Genomic DNA, 18,765 nt, shown 5'->3' on the forward strand with positions numbered 1-18,765 from the left:
CAGCAGATGGGTCACGCTTAGCAGGGTCAAGACACTAACCAGCATGCGAGAGAAGCAGGTCCAAAGGTAGATTCTGTGGGAGAAGTGTGGGCCAAACAGTGTGGAAATACAAGTCCCACTGGTTAGCTCACGAGCTGGGGTGATGATGGGCTGAGCTAGGTGTGACCATGGAACCTGCCATCACTTACGGGTAAAGGAACTGACAACAGTCTGGGCAGGTTAAGGCAGCAGCACCCAAATGTGCATCCTGGAACAGGATGTGGGGTGGGACGAGCTGCAACTAGAAGGGGGCAGACTGGGTAAGGCCAAACAAACCTCAACTCACAAGGAAAAACAAAAATCAGGCTGGAGCACAGGTCATACCAAGCTAGGCTCTTACACTAACTGGCCTGCATGAGCCAGGGATGCTAGGCCACAGCATTGAAGGCAAACACTGAGACAGGTGAGGGGCTAAGCCAACTGGGTCAGAGCAACCACTGGCACACACATAATCTAGGGCTGGGAATATACCCGGTTGGGGAGCTGTGAAAGTATACCCTTGCTGGGTTGGGATTCCCCTTGGTGAGTGCAATGGCCAGAGTGGGGCTGTATTCTGGTCTGGATATGTCTGCAATCTCCCTTGGCACAAGTGTGAACTGGGGCTGGGCACACCTAACCAGGTTAGATTCTAGCCATCTGGTGGTCTGGAGAACCTGGGTAGATGTAGAACGGACTATGCTAGGTCTCTGCCCTTACTGAGCCATGTGTGAACAGTGTCTGAGTATGGACAAGACTTGGCTGGGGTTGAAACATCCAATAGTAAGAACTAGAATGAATTGAAGGCCAGCAGAAGAGGAAGTGGACTAAGCAGGGCTGGCCAATGGACCCACCAGTATGTGCAAGATCTGGCAGAAGGAGAGGTTCTGTTGGAAGAGCCTGGACAACTCTTCTGGCAGGACAAAGTCCCTACAGGTGAGCGCAAAAACCACGATAGGGAGCAACCCAGACCAGGCCAAATGAAGATACCCACCATCATACATATGGCATAGGTCGGGGGCAGACCAGGCTGAACCAGTTCACATTACCTGCTGGCAAATCTGGGTACCAGAACAGAGTGTGGGTCAGGCCAGGTTCGGTCGCAACACATACCGTGCACATTACAGAAAGCCAAGATGAGGTGAGCTGTACCAGATGTGGTTGCAATGCCCAAAGAGCACAGAGAACCAGGGAGGGAAGGGGCAAAGCCAGCCGGGGGAATGTGGGCTCCCCTGCTGGAAAGCCACTCCCACTGGAGAGCATCAGTTGGGATGGAGGCAGACCAGACCAGGCAGGGCTACAACACCTATGGGATTCATATGAGCTAGATCAGAGAAAAGTCAGGCTCGCCTGACTGTTCTGATTGGTGCAAGCATAAAATAGCATGGGTGAGTGTTGGTTGGGCTTTGCCACAGCATCAGCTGGCAGGGGCTAACACTGGGGGCTAATTCTGTCAAGTTAAATGCCAGAACCACCTGGAGAGTGCATAATCTGGGAATGGAAGTGGCCTAGTAGGGAGATAGTGGGCACTTGCCTCTTGGGTTACCAGTCCTACTGGAAAGCATGAAAACCTGGACAGGGGCAGAGGTGGCTAGACAGAACGGCACCTGCCAGTATGTATGTGGACTGGATAGTAGGGCTGGTTGGGTTGAACTAGGCTTCAATGCCCATTGAAATGTATGAGAGCTAAATGGAATGTGAGACATACTGGACAAGTCTGCTGTATATACTGGCAAGCATGGGAATGAGGGTAAGAGACAGGCCTGTTGGGGGTTATGGGGAGTCACCCCAACTAGGCTGCAGCTCCCACTGGTTTGCGGGAGGACCAAATATGAAGTGCGCAGGATTGGGCTGGACTACAACAATCATCGGTTCGCATGGGTGACAGGGCTGGAAACAGAACTGACCCAGCAATTGCAACCACCAGCATTTGCATAAGCTGATTGGGGCGACGGACTGTGCCAGACCCTGTACTGACAAGCATACACAAGAATCAGATCTGGGATCACCTCAAATGAAGTTTCTTTGGATATCCCTCCAAATGCTGATCTCAGAACCCCAACCATGAAGAGACTATGTCAGCCAGTAGATTCTGAATAGATTTCATCATGATTGGAACAGCAAGATTGGCAGCAATTCAGAACTGTTGAACTGCCAAAACTACTTGAGCAGGACCCTTGGAGCATGCCCCACATCGGGGACCTGGGATGGGTGGGAGATGGGGTGGGGCTTCTCCCTTTGTTTCTCCCTTGACCCCAGATACAGAAAAAAAATGGTATTAGTGTGAAAACAATGGTCTTACCCATTTTCCTGTAACCCTTGACCCTTTGTGCTCTAATCAACTATGTAAGATTATCAAAATAAAAAAATAGATATATAAAAACATCAAGAATATAACACTGAACAAGTCAAGGAATGTGATTACATCTGAACTCTATCACCACAGAACCATTCATTCATAATAAACATCTGATACAGAATTACATCATAATGTCGGTGTCTAACTCATCTCACACTGTGTACCCAGTCCTCACTCCATGTATGGTATGTATACTTTACCAATCCCAGTTCTTCTCAGGAGTCATACTTCTATAAAAGAGTTCCTACTGTGTTCACCCAAGAGTTGCTATTTATATGCAAATATCTCTGTGGCCCTGTCATCATTGTCATTCTTTTATATCTTTTTGGTATAACAGTAATAAAGAAGGTGTAGAAATGCTCAAGAAGGAAGAATCTAAGAGACGGCTTCCAGGAGAGGCAAGACTAATGGATGGAGTGTAACACAGGGGACACCAAGATGTAGAACATAAGATGAACAGAAAATTATTTTTCCTTATTTCAAAGGGAAGAGGAGGTCAGAAGGCAATAGGGTGATCAGTCACCAACAGGATGGTATCTGGTATTAGATAAGGCAATTAACTACTACTTGTTTTCATGGATCCCCTAGAACCCATGAAAGGTTCACCATCCTTTTTAGAAGTAGGCAGGGATATATATCAAAATTCTTCTGCAACTCACTATCAGTAAGGTTTTAATTAGGTAAATAAGCAAATCAGAAACTTTGATGGCAAAGGACACCTTCAAAAGGCAGGCGTTTAATGATCACTGTGGGGATAATTCCAAGGCTTGGTTCAAGAGTAGGGTATGTAAGTTAGGGACACATCTAAACAGCCTGGGTAATAAAAGAATCTGTAGGGTCTGTTTGAAGTAAGAGATACGGCAGTCGGCAGAGGACAGAACAGGAATGAGAGTTTTATTAGTTTTCTACTGTGTGCTCTACAGTATACATCATCTTTCCTTTTCTCATGAAACATTCAGAAAAAAGTCCAGCCTTGTTCATGAGTTCTGGAGCTAGAAGTTCCCCAAGGATCTTCAGGAATGGTATAAGCTCCATCTGTCCAGAGGACGCTTGCTACATCGTAGGTCCAATTATCAATGTTTAAAGAGCTCAAGCTGTACAAGGCCCAGTGCATGGAGCTTGCTCATTAATATAAGATAGTTGATCTGGGAGTAGAATTTTTAATGGAGGTGAACAGGTGTGAATATTCAAAATTTAGCTTTTTGATGGCATACTGTCATTTCACTGATTCATATTCAAACACCAAGTCCATTTACTAAAAAGAAGATGCCACTGAACTAAGAAATTATAGTAAGCAGAACTTGCCCATTTTCAGAAGAGATCAGACTCTGGTTCACCAAACCTGAGAACTGGGATTTCCACCAAGACACACACAATTCTGGGGTCCGAGAGCAGTGAGCACAGAGGTTAAGGAGGGGATTCCTGAAAAGGCATTCCACTTTATTCTCCCTCCGAAAGCTTTGCAGACAAAACTGGGTGCATCATTGCTTACCTTTCCAAATTAAAGGTCATCGAGTGAGTCAGGGCTAAAAAAACAAAACAAAACAAAACAAAAAACAGAGGCAATAAAAATAACAAGAATATTCTTAAAGGATGTTAAAAAAAAAAAAAACTTCCCACCCAGATATATTACTAAGATGGTTCATCATCCACAAAGGTTCAAGACAAAAAAAAAAAATGAGTTCTTAGAAAATAAACCAAATCATAGAAAAGGCACAGTCTATGAGGAACAGTGAGCACAAGGATCCCCATTATAATTTCCATGCTATTTAACATCCTAAAGAGTTCTCTACTCTTAGTCCAGGATGGATTGCCAACAATTGCCACTCATTTCTGCTTAGGGGCTAATAGGCAAAGGCATACTGTTTTGTGGCTTTTTCTTTCTGCAAACATGCCTACAATTGGTTAGTCAATTACCCCCATGACTCCTATATCCATTTACAGTAATTTCTATTAAGAAAAGTTCCACCTCTTGCACTAATGGGAGCTTTGATGATCAACTCAAGGTCCCTAGCTTCCATGTTTAGCTACTATCCCTGCCAGACCTCCAAGACCTTTCTGAAAACTACAGAAAAATGGGTCTTGGAAGAGTATAATGGCTCTCATTAAACTTCCCACACCTACCTCTCTAGCAGCCAGAATCAGCCTGGGAGACAGCCAGCAAATCAATACTGGGAACAACGACTATAGTTGTCATTGTCTGACAAAAACACACATGCCACACACAATAGGATTCTCTTCAATGCCGACTCTGCATTAATTATATTCTTCACTGGTAATACTTTTTCACTGTTTTAAATAGTTTCCTCTACTGTCCAAGAGTAAAACCAGACATGCCCACCACTAATTGTGTTACAATGAAAGATCTCATTATCACAATGAATTGTATGTGACACCTTCTTTTTCAGTGCCACGATCCCAGCTCATGATAGTCAGAGGAGCAACAGGGGAAAAGGAAGAACAAAAGGCCTAAGTCATATATAAAGGGAGAGAGAAACGACAGCAGGGATTTAGATCAAAGTTTGATTCAACGGATATAGCTAGCAGGGGGATCCCTCCCTGGGAAACCCGACTTCCAGAAAACTGGAAGGAAAAGTTCAAAACTTCCCCTTGCTCCTCAAAGTGTGGCCCACAGGGTAGCAGCAAAACCACCCCCCAACAGCTTGTTAGAAATGCAGAATGCTGGGCCTTATCCAAACCAACTAAATCAGAATCTCCTTTTCACCCACACGCAGGTGACAGACATGTACATGAAAATTTAAGAAGCACTATTTTAAATCAGAAGCTTCTAAGGACAGAAGGTCAGGTCTTAACAGTTGAGCAAAAATGAGCCTAGCAAAGAATGCCAAAAAATCCAATAATGCTTTAACTTTTTAAAATGTATCACAAGGTTTCTTGCCCGTAATACAGTCAACTGGATAATGTATTGTCACTTTCTGCCTGTATCCTGAACATGCTATGCCTTACAGGGGAAGCGCTTGCAAGTTACCAGTTGACGTGAAGATTTGTGTTTTATTAGTGCCTTTGTCCTTTTACATAATGTTTTCTGTTCCATTGCTTTTAAATCAAATCTACTGTATTCATGTCTTATAACTTAGAAAATTAGACACAGTCATGTTTTGCTTGAAGTTGGAACTACATTCTAAGAAGTACATCATACTGGCAAGGGTTTCAAAAAGTTCATGAAAAATTCACATGAATTGTAATTCTATTTTTTCATGAACTTGCTGAAGCTCCCTTGTAACAAAAAAAAAAATGTACCTGATGATGCACAAATTTAGATGATAAAGTCTACAATGCATCTAGGTTGTATGATAAAGTTTGTGTTCCCATACTACAAACATGTATAGTAAGTATTATGTAAATCATTATACTATACTGAGCACATTTGGCAAATGTAAGACAGTGTTGTCTGTTTGAAATATCTCTAACCATATCTAAAAGCTGGGGTAAAAAATACAGTGAAAAGATTATAAATGGTCCACCTATGTAGGGCATCTACCGTGAATGAAGCATGAAGGACTGGAAATTGTTCTGGTGAGTCAGCAAGTGAATGTGAAGATTTAGAACACAACCATACACTACTGTAGACTTTATCAACACTGTATACTTGGGCTACATGAAATTTAAAATGTTTCTTTATTCAATAATAAGCTAACTTCATCCTTTTACAACATATTTCTAAACTCTCAACTTTTTGTTTTGTAATAGCATTCATTATAGCACGAACACTTTGTACAGCTGTACAATGTTTTCTCTCATTGTGTTCTTGCCTTGTAGAGTTCCTTCTACATTAAAAACTTGGGCTTTTGTTTTACTTTTAAAATGTTTTTGTTAAAAACTGACACACAAACATACACATCATCTCAGGCCTACACATGGTCAGAATCATCAACATCACCATCTCACAATTCCACAGCTCATCTTACTGGAAGCTCTCCATGGGCCATGATGCATACAGAACTGTCATCTCCTATGATATCAAAGCCTCTTCTGAATACCTCCTGATACAGCCACCTCAGGTTGTCGTACAGTTAGATATTCTTTTTTGTTAAGCAAAAGGACCATATTCTAAAATGGTGAAAGTATAGCAAATATGTAAGCCAAAAACATAGCCATCTGTTATCATTAGTAAGTATGGTGCACTAGACATAATCATGAATGCCACACTTGTTTATGAGAGCAGAGCAGTAGGTTGCTTTTTTTTTTTACATCAGCATCACCACAAACATATGAGTAATGTACTGTGCGAGACATCATGAAAGCTAGGATATCATGTGCCAAGAGAAATTTTCCAGCTTAATTACAACCTCATGGATCCACAGTCATGAGTGCAGTCCATCACTGGACAAAACATCATTATGCAGCACATAGTCTGTATTAAGATGGAAACTGAAGATAGATATTTCAAAGTAGAAATCATGAACATTCCGAATTTCTTCGGGAAAATATCTAAAAATTGCATGCAGAGTCGGTTAATGTTCTTACTTTTTCTTAAAGACCAATGTGTTACACTCGGAGATTACCACCATCAGCAGACCCTTCCCATCCTGCAGAAACCGTTAAGATAGTAAGCCTGGCATTATGCATACTGAGGGCTTATACTCAGCAATTCTCACCTACAGAACTAAAACAATTATTTACATTCTGTGGCCAATCTGAATGGTCAGTGTCTATAGCAGCAGTCATGAAGTATTTTTTAGTATCACCCATTCAATAACCTAGTTATTGTCATGAAACCAGAAGTTAATACCATGCATCCAAGAATGTCAAAGGATATGAAGAAACAAAGTCATGCAAAAATCTGGCTCTGCATTCCCTTTGTCTCTACAATACACAGGCAGGACCCCCCTTTCTTTCACATATATGCAGACAGTAGCACAGGAGCTATACATGTCTCTAATATGAGGATATCAGGAAGAGTTCAAACACATTTCCCTGTATCTGCTGCCTTATTCACATTTTTGCTTATTGCTTACTTTCATTTTTATTTGAAACACAGACACAAAGAGAAAGATCTTCCATCCGACCTCTTCACCCTATAAATACCCACAACAATGATGCTGGGCCAGACTGAAGCCAGGAGCCCAGAACCCAATCCAGGCTCCCTGTGCAAGCAGAAGGGATTTAGCCATGTGTGTCACCACAGCCAGCCTCTCTGGGTGTGCATTAGCAAGAAGCTGGAATCAGCAATGGGATCAGCACTACAACACAGGCTCTTAAATATGGGATGTGGGTGGCCCAAGTGGTGTTTTAACCACTGCACCATATGTCCATTCTTACTGCTTTCAGTCCCTGGAGATTCCTATTTTGAGTCTACCTCTCATCCTGCCAAGAAAAAGCTCCTCAGTACCGGATCAGGAAGAAAAGTTTGGTGGGATTCAAATGACACGGAAGCCCCTTCTTAAGAGATTTAGTATAACTAATTGATACTTGACAAGTCTGTTCATCTCTGGAAAGAAATTTTTATTGACCCTCTCCCAACATGGATCTAAAGTGAGAAAATAAAAGAGAAACACACATCAGACAAGTCTGAATACTGGAGACAAGAAACACCTGTTTTCCTCTTAAGGTTTGAAATTCTGGGAGTCATGAGACATTCCGCATATGGCTTCAGGGATGATATAGAAGAGCATTCAAATGAACAACAAAGAAACTAAACCTTTGTCTTTATATACTAAAATTAGCATGAGGAACAAGCATTTATCCTAGCAGTTAAGACACCCACATTCAATGTTAGAGTGCCCAGGTTTGATTCCTGGCCCTGGCTCTTAAATTACGTTTCTTATCAAACCAGGTCTTAGAAGGCAGCAGGTGATAGCTCAAGTAGTTGAGTTCTGACCACCTATCTGGGAGACCAGGATTGAGTTCGTGGTTCCCAGTATTGGCTCAGCCTGTCCTTGCTGTTGTAGGCATTCGGGGAGTGAACCAGCAGATGAGTAATCTATCTCTGTCTATCTGCCTATCTATCTATCCGTAACTCTCTTTCTATAATAACATCTTGATTTCTAAAATAATTCTCATTAGGATCATGAAGAAATATCCAAACTCCTTTTTTACTAAATTACACAACAGCTAAAATATAGAAACAACCTAGGTTTTAATCAATGGGTGAATGCATTTTTAAATGCAACATTTATTGTAATTTTTAGTCATAAAAAAGGAAATGTTGTCATTCGTGAAAATCTGAATGATACTGTGCTAACTCCAAAAAGCTATGATGATTTTGCTGCATTCCCCCAGCATTCAGATGTTGAAAGCATAATCACCAAGGTCATATAGTAATGATACCCAGGGTAGAGTCTTTGGGAATTAGCACTAGATGAGTCCTATGGGTGGAGGCTGTATGATGGCTTTAGTGTCTTTAGAAGAATAGGAAGAGAGCTCTGCCTCACTACATGATATTACAGCAAGAAGGCCTTCACCAAATGCCAATGCCATCCTCTTGGATGTTTCAGTTTCCAGAACAACAAGAAATAAGTATCCCTTCATCATGAATCACTCAGTCTCAGGTATTTGGCACAGCAACAGAAAACGATGACATCAGCCAAACACAGACAAACACGATACGATCTCACATATAAAACAGTCCAAGTTCTTGAGGAAGAATGTTGAATGGTAGGTAATAGGGTTCAGGGCTATGGGAAATGGGGATATTTTAGACAGAAGGTACAAATGTTAAGTTATAGAAAGAATAACTTCTTGAGGGTCTAACGCACAGCACTGTGGTGTTAGATAACCTAATTAGATGATGATCATCATTACACAATGGGTATCATATATATACCAAGTCGTATTGTGTATCTCCAAAATACAAAATCCTCATTTGCCAATTCAATACTTTTAAATAAAACATATAAAGTTGTTTTTTTTAAAAGAGTCCCTTGAATATGCCACATGGCTTTTTATGCACCATTTTTAATGAGACTGTATTCTTACATCTAAAATAAATAAAAATTAAGAACTCTAATTCTATTTTGTAAATGTAGGTTTTAACTCACCCCTGTTTTTAAAGGGCCACTTTTTGGCCTTTCAACCAATAACTTACCAATTTTAATATGTTCTCACGATTAATAAAAATCTGTGTTTTAAGGAACAAATTTCAAACTGTCTTTTGAAAGGGTCCCTTGAGAGATGCTGTGGATAGCTACTGACGTGAAGAGAACCCGACATTTGCCATGTGACACTGTCGTCTGCATATCCACAGGGCCCCTCTGTCACGGTCGCTGGGAACCCTGTGCTCTTCTGGACTCAGGCCTGTCATGACCAGCAGGGAAGATGCCTTCCTCCCTGTCTCCACCCTCGGAACAGCCTGTCTGATGTGGGTGCCAGGGAATGACAAAAAGGCACAACTGTCTGTCTGGGTAAAATGAGACCAATGTGGGCTAACACCTATTAAAGCGCTTATTAAATATGTACTTTGGGTCATTAAATAACTAAGCAGAATTCTACACTTGCAGGCTGTGAACAGAACTTCAAAGACATTCAGTATTCATCAGCCAACTTTTCGTAAAAAGCCTATAGGGTCAGTCAGAGTTGGTTGTGAGAGGGAACCAAACAAATAAAAAAGAATTAAAAAAAGCAAACATACATGTATATGTATGTACATATGCATATGTTGAGAGAGAGAGAGAGGTGGGGGGAGTGCCCTTAGAGTAATTTGTAATTTGTGAACTTGGAGAGAAAAATTTACATATTTTAGAATACAGAAAGCAACAAGTGTTTCAGGACTTAAACCCTTAAACATTGAGACTTGGGGGGGGGAAATGAACATGTAAGTGGCTCAGAGCAGAGTTTTTCAAATTTTTTTTAAACCAATTCGCAATTTAAAAAATACATATGGGGCTGCATATGTATTTGTCGCTCAGTGAGCTCAGCTGCAGCCTGCAACACTGGCATTCCATATCAGGTTGCCAGTTGAAACACCAGCTGCTCCACTGTCCAATCCAGCTTTCCTTACTAACACACTTATTCCCTATTATTGTATTTCTTGAGGAAAGTACAGTAAGTTTTATAAGCCTCAGTTTTTCCATCTATAAAATGGACATAATAGTATTGCTCACATAGTAGACCATTAAATGATAGCTACCATCATCAAAGTCAAGAAAATAATGAAAACAGCACTAATGCAACCCAACAATGTCTGAAATTGTAGTGTAATCCACAGGAAAACAAGCCCTAAAAATAGTAAGAACTTTCTGTGTGAGGAGCAATCTGTACATGAACTCCATAGTCACCCAAGAAATGGCTTCTAGAAAAACAGTGATGCTGTTTTTTTAATAATCTTAAATGAAACAGTTTATAAGCAAATATTTTTTAGAAAGTTGTATACCTGTTCACAACGGCATTCTTTACAATAGCCCCTAAATGGACACAGTACAAATGGCTCTCATCACACAGAGGCATAAACAGATCTATAATGGAATATTACTCAGCTATTCAAAGGGACAAAGTGCTGACACATGTCACAAAGTGGAGGAACCTCCAAATCTGAATCAAAAAAAGCTGACAGAAAATACTGTAGGGTTCAATTAATCTCCAGGCACGATAAATCCACAGAGACAGAATGCAGACAGATGGTGGTTGCCAGCGATGAAGGGTTGGGGAACGGGAAGAAAATGCTTCGCAGGCAGAATTTTACTTGGAAGTAACAGAAATGTGGGACTACATGGAGGTGGTAATTGCACAACATTTGAATGTATCTAATCACTGTATTGTTTACTTTCAAATGGTTAATTTTATGTTATGTGACATTCACTGCCATATAATTTTAATGATGAAACTGCATACATGAGAAGAAACTCAGTAATTATCAGTAAACATTATTATCAGCCCTGATAATACACAAGTATTACATTTTTTTCACTTAAAGATTGGTACAATGCAAAGGCATTAGTCTGCTTTAATAACATTCTGACTGAAGAATCACAAATATTTCTTAACAAACAGCAAAAGGTAGTATCTAAAGAAAGCAGAGTAATGGACAATACAAAAATCTTTAATAATGACCACACAAATAGATGAGAGACACAGCTCCCAGCCAGACCTGCAGGTAAACACATACCAAAAAAACAAAAGGAGTAAAATTCAAGAAGACTAAAACTGAACAAAAAATTTTTTAATAAACTTTATTTGAGAAATAGAGACTCTGATAGAAAAACAGAGAACATTCCCCTCTGCTCAAATGCCCCATAACAGCAAAGCTTGGCTGTGTTTAAAGCAGGAACTGGAACCTGACACAATCTCTTGGTGGGTAAAATCCTTGCATTGCCCAAGCCAAGATCTCACATGGGTGCAAGTGTCCCAGCTGCTCCACTTCCCATCCAGCTCCCTGCTGGCAGCCTGGGAAAGCTGTAGAGGACAGCCCAAAAGCCTTGGAACCCTGCACCCACGTGGGAAATCCAGAAGAGGCTTCCTACTCCTGGTTTCAGATAGTTCAGCTCCAACTGTTGTGGCCATGTGGGGAGTGAACCATCGGATGGAAGATCTTTCTCTCTGTCTCTCCTCTCTGTATATCTGCCTTTCCAGTAAAAAATAAATCTTCATAATAAATAAATAAATAAAGCTGGGAACTAAGAAAGCAATTCAGATTTCCCATGTGGATGGAGGCAGCCGACCTCCATCCTGGATGCAGAGTCTGCATCAGAAGGAAGCTGGTATGGGGAGCTGCAGCCAGGGCTCAAACCCAGGCACTCCAACATGGGACACAGACATCTTAACCACTAGACCAAACAATTATCCCAATGAATATTTTTCAAATGGCAAATAGGGGAGTTCCTCAAGTTCCCCACTAGGCCCACTCCCAGACTCAGATCTCATGTGTACCAACAGGTGCTAGGCCTTAACCCGGCACAGTCTGCTCCCTGCCTCACCCCTGGCAGTATTGGATCAGCTCAGCTCCCGGCTGTTACGGCTACTTGAGGAATGAAGTAGTAGACAGAAGATCTTTCTGTTTCTCCTGCTCTCTGTAAATCTGCCTTTCTAATAAAAATAATTTTTAAAAAAAGAAAATGGAATTAATTAAAAGATAAATTTGTCTTCCAAAAACATGAAATCTTTGCATTATTTCATAATACACATTTCCATGAACTTCATTAAAAAAAAAGTTTGTTTATTTGAAAAGCAGATTATCAGAAAGAATGAAGGAGAGAAAAAGAGAGATTTTCTATCTATTAGTGGCCATAACCATGGGACTGAAGCAGACTGAAGCAGACTGAAGCCAAGAGCCAGGAACTTGATTCTGATTTTCCACCTGGGTGGCATGGTTCCAAGAAATTTGGTCATTCCACTGCTTTCCCTGGTGCGTTAACAGAAGGCTGGATTGGAAACAGAGAAGCCAGGAATCAAATTGCTACTCCAACATGGGAAACCAGCATCACAAGCAGCTTAGCCCACTCTGCCACAACAGGGGATCATCTGAATTTTTTGAAGACCCTGCACAGTCGTGGATTTCAATTTTTTTAGACTGAAATATAGTTATTTTTAATTCTACTGTCCACTAATATTTTTTACATAACCTATATACTGATCAGTTTTATTTATTTATTTTTTTGATAACCAACTAAATTTCAGGTATCAGTCCACTTTGACCAGGAACACTGTCGCATGATGCATTCAAGGATAAGTAAACCTTTCTTAATAACTACAATAATGATAGACAATAGAAATTACATTCTCACACCAGTAAACATTGCCATGCAATTATATATTCATTCCACCACTATTTATTGAAAACTTGCTATCAATCAGATAATGAACCAAAGTAATGAGCAAAACAAATACGGTTCCTGCCTTCATGGAATGAGGAAGACTGACATTTAGAAACAGTCACACAGCTTGCTCACTGTATAATTACAAATGTGATGAGTATACTTAAGCAAAATGCCACAGTACATCCACTTCAAACCTAGAGATTTTCCAGTTCTAATAACAGTAGCCTTGGCAAACACTGATTGTCACATTCAGAGATGTCCAGTTGCAAGCAATAAAAACCTTTAAAAATACCCTAATGCAGTAGGCCAGGAGTCGGGGTGTATTTATTGGCCCACTCCAAAGTATAACCAGAAGCAGGAACTTTAATGATACCTTCCCTTGCATCTTCATACCCCAGCTTCACATCTTCCTCCTCACTGTTGACTTAATTCCCAGCAACAACCTCTCTCCAAAAACATCTAGAAAGGTAGGGTAGATATGTAGGAACTTCATTAACTAGATCTCAGAGAAAGAGATGTTCAGTTTCCCAATGCCCAGGCGCCAAGACTTAAAAAAAAGGTCTAATTGGTCCAGACTTGTTCACCATTTCCAAACCAACCCCGGAGGCCAATGGAACTCGGTGTTCCCACTGGTCAGGTTGTGCCTGAGGGAGGGGGAGTGGTGCTTTCACCCAAACTGGAAATCCTTCTTGTAACACCTAAGCAGGGTAGAACAGTCAAAAGCCAATTGTCTTTCCTGTCGCAGCATCTGATATTCTGATCCTCCACAGGTCTTGGAAACCTGAAGCGGATCTGAGGAACTGGAGGCCTTCAAACCACAGCACAAACTCCAAGTCAAATGGGGAAAGGGAGGCAAAAGCTTCCAGATTCTTGCTGGGACTATGTCTTAACGGGCCAATTCCACCAGAGGTCAGGGCAGAGCACAAAGCAGAATCATCTCCAGCCGTGCTCTTCATCAGCTGGCCATCAGCAGCTCACCAAGGCTCCTTCAGGGTAGCCAGGGCTCCAGCCAGCAGGGAGACGTGTCTCAGAATGCTCTTGCTAAAGGGGCTGGTCTAGACTGCGCCGTAGGGACAGGCAACATGAGGACAGTGATTTTTAGATACTTACTCTGCAGCTGCATGTATGCCACTGCATGTACAGAACCCCCAGAACTGTGCAAAGGATACACAAAATGTACTACTTTACGGGAGAGCTCACCTCCATCTCTTCCTGCCTTTCTAGGTACACCTTCCAACACCCCATCTGCCTGTTTATTAAAAGTTGGCTACACTGCTTGATTTTTTTTTCCACTGGAACACCAGGCTGATAGTCATTGCAAAGTCTGCACCAGCAATAATCCCAGCCTGGAACTCAATATTTTACTAAATCTCTCTTTGCAAACTGGGTTCCTTCCCATCAAGGGTTCCAGCTTAAATCTTAGCCCCCAGCGCTATCTGAATTAGCGTACCATTCAGTAGTGCCGACACACCAACCTTCTTATCACTTATCACCCTCTCAATTTATCTGTTACTTGTTAACTTACTGTACTTTCCTCACCCCATGACAAAGTACAACAAACTTGGGGACTTTGATTTTTGTGTGTGGTTTCCTCGGCATCTAGAATTATGTCTCTCAAGAGCATTTTTAAAAGGCTCAGTAAATATTTGTTGAATAAATGAACAAATGAATGGGCCCTAGTTTGCCACATGGGAAATGAGATGGTTAGATCGCACATTAATAATGGCTATTAAGTAGCAAAAACTGCAAGAGCTGTGAGTACGACTGTATGTCTATGTTGTATTTCTTCAGCCCCAAAAAGATTTCAAATATTCTCAAGACTTCAAATATCCAAAGGCATGTGTCTGATGCTAAAATTCCTCTTAGCAATTCCTTCCTCTAGCTTAATTTAGAATTTTGAAAGTATCATTTGCTGCAGGAACATTTATTCAAGTGAAATTTTACCTGGAAGACTTACCTGAAAATAAAAACAAATAAAAAATATCAATATAAGGCCATAAAAGGTCTTCAATAATTTTCAAGAACAGGAAAGCTATTTCAAGAATATCAAGCTATTATCTCTGGCCTAAGGTAACTGAGTTAGAAGTTGATAATAACAGATAAGGAAGCATTTCTCAGCTATTAGTACTCCAATTAAGAATTGAAGAAGAGAGGATAAATTTATTATTTTGCTCTTTCTGCTACCCAGGGTTTTCTGGGAAAAAAAAAAAAAAGAACCAACAGGGTTTGTACATATTTTCAGAAACAGATGTACTATGAGGGATTGGTTCATCTGAGAAGTCCCACAGCCTGCCATCTGCCATTTGGTGGCCCAAGAAAGTCAGTGGTTTCATTCCAGTTTAAATCCAAAAACTGGCAGCCACCAAGCAAAATGGAGCAAGTTCCAGCCTGGGTACAAAGGTCCCAAAACAGGTGGAAATGGAAGGCTGATAGCGAGAAAACCCTGAGCCCAAAGGCTTCAGAAAAAGCTCCAATGTGCCATGACAAGAGAAGACAGACATCCCAACTCAACCAAGGATACAACTTCTCCCTTCCTCTGCTCTTGTTCTGTATGGGCCCTCAAGGGATTGGATGGAGACACCCACTTTAGGGAAAGTGCTGACTCTACAGTATAAATACAAGAAGAAAGGATCAAGAATAGCTAGGATTCTCCATGGGAAGAGTAACGCAGAGAGAACTTGCCCCACAAACTACGAGGACTGAGGACATACTATAAAACTTTGCTAATTAATAAAGGTCAGTTATACAAACAGAATGGAAAACAATGCGAGAGTTTGCAAACAAATTCAAATACCTCATAAGGTTGGTAGATGGCTGTCTTTAGTAATTTTCTGTTGTTATAACAAAATACCTGAGACTAAATAAGTTATAAGAAATAAATACTTACTGCTTACTGCCCTAGAGTCTGGAAAGTCCAAAGTCAAGTGGACTACATCTGGCAAGGGCCTTCTAGGAGCATCATTCTGGGATATATGACAAAGCGGGAAGAAAGAGTTGGAATAAGAGCTACAGTGAGGAAAGGAGCAGCTATCATTGTGCTCTCAGGAATCTACTCCCACACAAGTAGGGTACCCCCAAAACAGCAGCATTAGTGCACCTAGGATGGCAGTGTCCACATTAACCCTAATCACATCTTCAGGGTGTCAACACAATTACTCTGGGTAGTGAGTTTCTAGCGCTTGAACCTCATAAGACATCTCAAGCCGCAGCAATGACAAAGGCGCCTTGTTATATGATCAGTGCAACAAAGAATAAGTATTTGATAAATGGAGTGGTTTAAATTAAAAACACTTATAAGAAAGAAGTAATTGGGTTATTGCTTCAGATGATACCCAAAAATTAACTCCAAATGCTTTAAGAACACAGATGTCAAAACAAACAAAAAACATATTTTTAAGTAGGAGAGGTTTTTTTTTCCCCTTGCAGTAGGGAAAGATTTTTTTAAACAAAATATAAAAAATCATTTCATTTTTTTTTCTATTTTTCTTTTAATTCCTCAGTTTTGCTATTTAAAAGCTTCGAGAACTGACATTTTGACACGACTTTAACACTGTTTATGACATTGGGATCCATAATACAAGGCCAATTCAAGCCCTGACTGCCCTACTTATTAAAACAAAGAGAGAGAGATTTGTTTTTATTTGAAAGACAGAAGGAGAGTCAGAGAGAGAGATCTTCCATCTGCTGACTTACTCCCCAAATGGCTGCAACAGCCAGGACTGAGCCGAACTGAAGCCAGGAGCCAGCAAGTTCTTCCGGGTCTCCCATGGGGGGGGGGCGGTTCAGGAGCCCAAGGACTTGAGCCACCCTCCAACTGCCTTCCTAAGCCATAAACACGAAATTGGATCAGAAGTAGGTCAACTGGGACTCGAACTCATGTCTGCATAGAATGCCAGAATCACAGGTGAAAGCTTACTCTACAACCGGCCCACTGACTGCTCCATTTATGATACAGGATTCTGCTAATGCACCCGAGAAGGCAGCAGATGGCTGCCTTCTCATACGGGAGATATATATATTTCGGGGCCCCTGCCTCTCATATGGGAGACAAAGTGGAGTGTCTGGCCCCTGGCTTCAGCCTGAGCCAGTTCTTGCTGGCTGTTGTAGCCGTTTGGGGAGTAAACCAACAGATAAACCCCTCCTCCCCCTGCCACATCTTTCTTTCTTCCTCTCCTCTCTCTTTGTTCCTTCTCTCTCTTTATGTCTTTATCTTTCTCATGCACACTGGCTCTCTGCCTCTCAAGCGAACAAATTTTTTTTAGATACTGACTATTTTTTCGAGATTTATTTATTTTTATTAGAAAGTCAGATATACAGAGAGGAGGAGAGACAGAGAGGAAGATATTCCATCCGATGATTCACTCCCCAAGTGACCACAATGCCAGAGCTAAGCCAATATGAAGCCAGGAGCCAGGAGCCAGGAGCTTCCTCTGGGTCTCCCATGTGAGTGCAGGGTCCCAAGGCTTTGGGCCATCCTCAATTGCTTTCCCAGGCCACAAGCAGGGAGCTGGACAGGAAGTGGAGCCACTGGGACACAAACCGACACCCATATGGGATCCTGGCATGTGCAAGGCAAGGATTTAGCCACTAGGCTATTCTGCCGGGCCCAAATGAAGAAATTATTTTTAAATTTAAAATTAAGAGGGGAAATCCCAGACAGAGCGTATGGAATTATATTATAAAATAAGAATTTTAAAAATAAATAAATAAAAATTAAGAACTTAGAACAAGCATTTAGCCTAGCTTTGAAGATACCCGCATCTCATACAGTAATTCTGCTTCTGATCCCTGGCGCCAGCCTTTGACAAGTGCTCACCCTGAGAAGCAACAGTGATGGTTCCTGCCACCCAGGACCTTACACAGTTTTCCCAGCTACTGTTGTCAGCCCTGGCATGGTAGGCACTAGCGACTGAACCAAAAGGATCTCTTCCCCCTAACTCTATCATCTCAAATTTTAAAAACGTAATAATATAAAAAGATAAATTAAAAACTTGTCATAAGGCACCATAAAGAAATTTAAATAATAAGGTACAAGCATAGAGCGAATATTCCCAATGCCTGCAACCAACATTGAATTTGCATCAAGAACGCCTACATAATTAGAACCAAAATTCTGTAGAGGTTGGCTCACTTTCTCCTAAAGGGCAAAAGAGAAAATATTGTAGTCTCTGAGGTCTGTTCAGACTCTGTTCCAACTACTGAACTCAGCCATTGCTTAAAACCAACCGCAAAAAATAACGTTACACATTAACTGGATTACGATAAACCTGATTTAGAAAAACAGATATCTCAAAGACCTTAATGTGCCACCCTTTTAATAGACTAAAATTGAGGCTGAATGTAATTTTAAAGTAGAGTTTAAGTCAGTTAACTTTGTTTGAAAATAAAATACCCTAAGACTTAGTTATTTCAAGTGGCAAATTTAGTATCGTTCATGATTCTGTCCATCTGTTTGGGTGGTTCTGATCTGAGTCAGCATGGCAAGCTTCCATTGTCAACATAGTTAGGTCCGGGTGGTTGGTAGAGCAGTTGTTCTAAAGACTTCTGCTGGGCTAATTCGTTTGTACTTTACATGGTCTTTTGTATTTCTAGTCTAGTAGTATGAACTCTTTCATATGCTGACAGCCTGAGAAAACAACCAGTTTTCAAATCTCTACCTTTATCACCTATTACTGTTCT

This window comes from Ochotona curzoniae, unplaced genomic scaffold (genome assembly GCF_017591425.1).
Source record: "Ochotona curzoniae isolate NIBS_2020 unplaced genomic scaffold, NIBS_Ocur_1.0 contig_1, whole genome shotgun sequence".
Classification (NCBI taxonomy): Eukaryota; Metazoa; Chordata; class Mammalia; order Lagomorpha; family Ochotonidae; genus Ochotona; species Ochotona curzoniae.